Raw genomic sequence first — 7034 nt, 5'->3', positions numbered from 1 at the left:
GGCTACTAAAAGTAATACCATAATTACTTTTAATTTTCCTGAAAGAAAAAATAAAATTTTTTCATATTTGGCAAACCTCTTTTTTGGAGGAAAGGTTTTTGAACTCTATAAATAGAAGACCCTCTTCTCATACCATAACACAATAACATTCATAGTGTAGTCATTAAAGAGTCTTGTTTAGGAGGAGATTTCTCCCAATTGATTTTATGTTTTTTCAATATTAGTTTTCAATGTAGGTCGTTTGACCGACCATAAAAATAATATGTTTTTAGTATTATATTTTTCTTCGTCATCTGAATTATCACTTTCTATGATTTGCAAACTTTAAGCTTCCACACGCCCTCTCAATTTCAAATCCAACAAGTGGTATCAAAGCCTACAATTCAAAGATCCAGTGGTTTGATAAAATGAGGTTGAATATAAGTTCAAGACGGTTCTAATCAATTTGATGATAATGAAGATTTTTTATCCAACTACATGTGGAGAAGAAGTTTTAAGCATATTTCAACATTCCTATTGTTGCATCTTTAAAAATAAAAATAAAATATTTATTTTTAACCCACTTTTAATCATAATATTTTAAATATTATTTATAACCATGGCAAGCAGTAGTGATGAAGATATGTAAATAATGAAGATCATGAATGCGAAGAAGGTGGATCAAATTATGTCAAGAAAATCAAGCCAAAAAATAGAGATTTGTTAGGGTTTTTGCCCTGATTTTCTTACCAAGTTTAAGTTTTACTTTTCTTGAAAGAAAAATAAAAGTAATACCACAATTACTTTTACTTTTTCTGAAAGAAAAATATAAAACTTCTCCATATTTGGCAAACTCCTTTCTTGGAGGAAAGGTTTTGGAACTCTATATATAGGAGACCCCCTTCTAATACCATAATACAGTAGCATCCACAATGTAGTCTTTTGATTTGAAAGTTTTGTTTAAAGGTAGATTTTCTCTAAAGTTTTTATGATTTCTTTTATATTAGATTTTTTAATATGTAGATCAATCGACCAAACATATAGTAATAATATTATGCTTTTTAGTATTGTTTTCTTTGTCGTCTGATTTATCATCTCATGATGTGGAACTATTAGCTTCCGCACGACACCTTCTCGATTTCGAACCCAACAATATATTATTACAAATCAAAAACTAAAGAATTTTAATCATACCAACAACAGAAGGTATAAAGAAATCAGTGGACTCTCTTTAAGAAATATCTAAAGATATATACCTTCATATTTTCTTGGTATTTGCTTTTGTTCACATGACTTACAACCAAAATTGGTATCGAAAGTTTTACACCCTAGTGTCAAATGTGATAGATTTATGAGTACATATTTCAAAATTGTTATCATTTGGGCATCTTCTCCTTATGTGACGCCGTCTATAGTTGCTTCTCTTCATTCTTGGCACAAATTTCAAGCTACCTAAGTACAAAGATTTTTTTTAATTAGATTTATCTTATTTAAACTACATGCTTTTGTTTATCATGTTTGTTCGAACTTTATGTCAGATCTTCTCTTTGTTTTGTTCAATTTTGTTTTGTGAAGATTATAATTTTTAATTTATCCAAGACATGCCCTATTTATATCTCTACTTCTATTCTTTTAGAATTTAGTTTATTCGGAAAAAACTTATAGCTTACATTATGGGTGTCAAACGGGCCGGGCCAACTCGGAATCAGCCCTTCTATTTTAACCGGGTTGAGGGCCGGTTTTGGCGCTAGACGGGCCGGGCCAAATACTAAAAAAATTAAAACCCATCCTAACCCGGCCCACTTAAACCAACCTGGTCAAATTCGGTTAAAAAATTGGTCAAACCCGATCAAAAATATAAAAAGAAAAACTTTCTTTCAATATACATTACATATACCCACATATATACATTATAAATACGTTAAATAATATATATACACTATATATATAGTATATACTACATTAGAATTTAAAAAATATATACACATATACACAATTAGTCAATTACTCATATATACGCACCATTCAATGTATATATACTACTACTTATAAAATATACTACAATATATATACATTACAATAAATATAGATATACTTATATACTAATTCATAAAACATATACATATGTATACGTTAAATATACAAGATATATACATGTGTATATGCACCATACAATGTATATATACAACTACTTATAAAATATACTACAATATATATACATTACAATATATATAGATATAGTTATATACTAATTTATAAAATATATATATATATATGTATACGTTAAATATACACTTCTATAGAAGATATATACATGTGTATACTCACTATTCAATGTATACATACTACCAGTTATAAAATATACTACAATATATATAGATATACTTATATACTAATTTATAAAATATATACACATGTATACGTTAAATATACACTTCTATAGAAGATATATACACGTGTATACGCACCATTCAGTGTATATATACTACTACTTATAAAATATACTACAATATATATACATTACAATATATATAGATATACTTATATATTAATTTATAAAACATATACACATATATACATTAAATATACACTTCTATAGAAGATATATACACGTGTATACGCACCATTCAATGTATATATACTACTACTTAAAATATACTACAATATTTATACATTATAATATATATAGATATACTTATATACTAATTTATAAAATATATACACATGTATACATTAAATATACACTTATATAAAAGATATATACACGTGTATACTCACCATTCAATGTATATATACTACTACTTATAAAATATACTATATTATATATACAGTACAATATATATAGATATACTTATATACTAATTTATAAAATATATACACATGTATACATTAAATATACACTTCTATAGAAGATATCCAATTTATAAAACATATACATTTAAATATACACTTCTATAGAAGATATATACACGTGTATACGCACCATTCAATGTATATATACTACTAATTATAAAATATACTACATTATATATACATTACAATATATATAGATATACTTATACACTAATTTATAAAATATTTACACATGTATACGTTAAATATACACTTCTATAGAAGATATATGCACAAATATACAAAACATATGCTACTTAATATAATAATAATAATATTTCATAGTAAATTAATATATTAGAAGTAAGTTTTTAATTTAAAGTAGAAAACTAGAAATTCAATTTAAAATTTTAAATCGTTAAATGAAAAAATATGAAAAGCAAGGACTAAGGAGTGAATGAATTTGGAAAATTTTATTTATTGAAAAATGATCCAAAATTTATAATTTACATGAATGAAAAATCTACAAATTATGCATCATTTTTTCCAACTCATTCATGTTAATATTAACGGGAACTTGCATAGGATAGTCGAAGTCAACGGGGGCAAAATCATGCATTGGACTTGATTCTGCTGAGTTCTCCCGTGAAGTCATAATTTCTTCAAGTTTTAGCTCGTCGCTCGGCTCCGGTTTCATTCCTTGGTTCCTTCTTTCCGCTCTAATCCAATCTCTGAGGCAAACTAGAATATTCATTGCATTGCTTCCCAATGAGTGTCGGTTGTCTCCAAGCTGCTGTCGTCCCTGACTAAAGGCGCTCTCTGATGCAACGGTTGACATTGGAACATTCAAGATATCTCTAGCTAATCTTGAAAGTACAGGATATTGTGTTTCATTTCTCCTCCACCAATCCAACGTGTTGATCCATCGTCTGCAATCCTCTGGTGTCGTCCGAAGATAATATTTCAGCTCTTCCTGATAAGTTGATGTGTAAGTTCTCTCATCAACACTGTTCCAATAATTTAAATCATAAAATGAATCAGAAAAACCACTATGTGCCGACCTTTTAGAAGATGATGGCTCCTCGAGAGGACGAGGAGCGACAGTTGGAGTGATATTTGTAGGTACGGCTAAATCAAATAAATTAGCATAGTGATTATATAATTTTTCTATGTAATCCTTTGCATCAGCCGTAGCCGTCCACAAATCAGGTTGTACTTGTTCAAAATCATGGTTAGTATTTATTTCTAAGTTAGTATAAATAAGAGTACTAAAGTGGCACATATTATTATATTTCATGCACGAATTTAGCATAGCACCAACCAAGTAAATAGGGGGAATCGGGAAAAAATATTTTTTAAATTTCGTAAACATGGCTCCAACAGCTTCTTTATAACCTTCTTTATTTTTATATTCTTTGAGCAAACCAAAAATATCGGCTATATATGCCAAAATATTACAAATAGTAGGATAATAAGCACCGAAAAATTCAACCGTAGCTACATAAAATTTTTCTTAAAACTTAATAAGATCATTAATTACAACCCAATTAGAATTATGTAGCATGCAATCAGTAAAATCAACAAATAAACCGCAATGTTGGTTAAAAGCTAGTGTAATAGGAATTCTATATTTATAACAAGTTTTTAAAAATTCATACGTAGAATTCCATCTAGTATCAATTTCCTCAGGCATCAAATTCGGTGTAAGTTCATTTTCTTGACATTTAACTTTAAATTCTCTAATTCTCGATCTACGATTATTTCCTTGAATAAAATCAGCAGCAAGACGATTTTTTTCAATATAAAGCTCAAAAAACTCAAGACCATCTTTTACAATTAAATTATATATATGACATGCACACTTAATATGAAAAATTTCAGGCAAGGGCGGAGATAGCATAGATTTTATTTTTGTTATATCAGTCTTATTGTTAGAAGCACTATGAAAAGCAATATATAAAATTTTATTTTTGATACCATAATATCCGGCAATTAACAATAGAATCAGCAATAAATTGTCCAGTATGTTTACGATCTTCATCATATAAAAAAGCAAGAATATGTTTTTGCATCACGAAATTACTATCCATCCAATGACAAGTAACGGTTAAATAATCATTTTTATTTACAACACAACCAAGATCAGAAGTTAGGGACAATCTACATTGAATATTTTTTAACAATGTTGATAAATAAAAATAAATATTGTGAATGGAGTTTAAAAATATCAGACCGACAAGTAGTTCTAGGAATACCGTTAAACATAGGATTATAAATTGCTTGTATATAACGAATAAAGGCATCAGAAGAAGGAAAACTAAAAGGCAAACAACCCACAGCTACCATTTTAGCTATTTCTTCCTGGTCCCTAAATTTATTATACTTCTTCGCTACGTGACCGGTTGCTGGGTCCATTCTAGTTTGCGTTGGCCCACCAACATCCCCACCACCTTGTGCAATATTTCACTCTCTTTTGTGATTTTCAGCTATATGTCTCATTAATGTACCCATACCCCCTTGCTTGCCTCCACTTCTATGCTTACATATTTGTTGATAAATATTGCATTGCACCTTAATATCTGATATGCGTTCAAAAAATTGTCATGCAACATTAGTTCTTTTACGAGGTCTTAGGGAACTGGGAGGACGGGGAGGGAGATTAACCGATTCAGATCTAACGTTATCATCTCCTACTGCGGGTGCCTCAGTAATATTTTCATTATCTTCGTCTAAATTAACCGCATCTACTTCATTTTCTTCTTCTATACCGTAATTTTTTTGAGCTTCTACATAATCCATATCGTGAGCACCTACACCTATTTCTTCCTCAAAAGATATACCAAGAGGTACCGGAGGCGAAGGCACACGGGTATATCTACTACTTGAACTACCTCTACCAGTAGTAATTCGCTTTTTACTACCACTACCACTACCGCTTCCGGGACAAAAAATTTTAACACCTTTAGTAGCGAGGTTTCTTAATTTATCCATAATATAAATTAAATTAAACTACAAAAATTCAAAATACACAAATATAATAAAATTAAATATTAAACAATTAATATAATAAATAAAAATTAAACGTAAGAGATGGAACGACAATACCAAATTTGTGAAGTGTCCGAAGGTTGCGACTTTAGAAAATTCTGCTCGTACTTTGTAAATGAAAAATTAAAAAATTAAAGTGAACACTTTAAGAAATTAAATATATTGAATATTTGAGAATTGAGAATTGAGAATTGAGATTTGAGATTTGAGAGAGAATGAGGTTTGAGAGAGTGAAAAATTGTGTGAAAAATGATTTGAAGTTGTAGGGTATTTATAGAATTTTTTTTGGGATTAAAAAATATTTTTTAAAGTTAATTTTTTTTTTTAATAAATGAGCCCAAACTAGCCTTTTGGACCCAAAAACGGCTAGATAGCTGTTGGGCCAACGGCTAGTTTGGCCCAAAATTCTTTTTTTTTTTTTTAAAAAAAAGATATTCGGGTCGGGTTGGGCCGATTAACCGGCGGGCCTGGACCGGGCTTGGTCCGGACCGGGTTAGCTGGGTCCATTTTAAAAAAATAACCAGCCTGGGACCCAGAACCCTAAAGCCCTAGGGCTTATCGGGCCGGGTCAAACCAGGCCGGGTTAGTTACAAGGGTCGGGTCGGGCCGGGTACTTGACACCCTTAGCTTACATATACACGTTGCTTGGTATTTTTTCTTTGGACCATGCTAATACACATTTATTCATTGAATTTAAAAGGGAAAATTTCAGAAATAGCAACTACAGAGCCTTAATTGTAACTTTTATAGCAACAGTTTCATAATTACAAAAAATAACAAATTGTATTTTGTATTTAAGTAAACTGTTGCTATACAAATACATATACAACAAGATTTACTGCCCTTGTTTTACTCAAATTAGTTGAGTTAAATAAGGAATTGTTATCCCATCTAATTAAATTACTCTTATTTATATTATTAGATTCCTTTTTCAAATCAAACTCAAATATAAAGATTATTATTTCCATGATCTTCAAAATTTCAAAACATCATTCTCTTATATCTCTATTTTTTATTTTTTTATTTTTTTTTTAATTTTAATTTCTTTTCTTTTTTTATTTTTTTCTTTCCACTTTATTTTCTCTCTTCTACTTCTCTTTTTTTTTTTTGCTTTTTCGTTTTTTAAATTATTTTTTTCTTTTTTTTTTTTCCTTTTCTCATTTTTTTCATTTCCT

This window comes from Capsicum annuum, chromosome 5 (assembly GCF_002878395.1).
Source record: "Capsicum annuum cultivar UCD-10X-F1 chromosome 5, UCD10Xv1.1, whole genome shotgun sequence".
Taxonomy (NCBI): domain Eukaryota; kingdom Viridiplantae; phylum Streptophyta; class Magnoliopsida; order Solanales; family Solanaceae; genus Capsicum; species Capsicum annuum.
Note: the sequence above shows the minus strand (reverse complement) of the source record.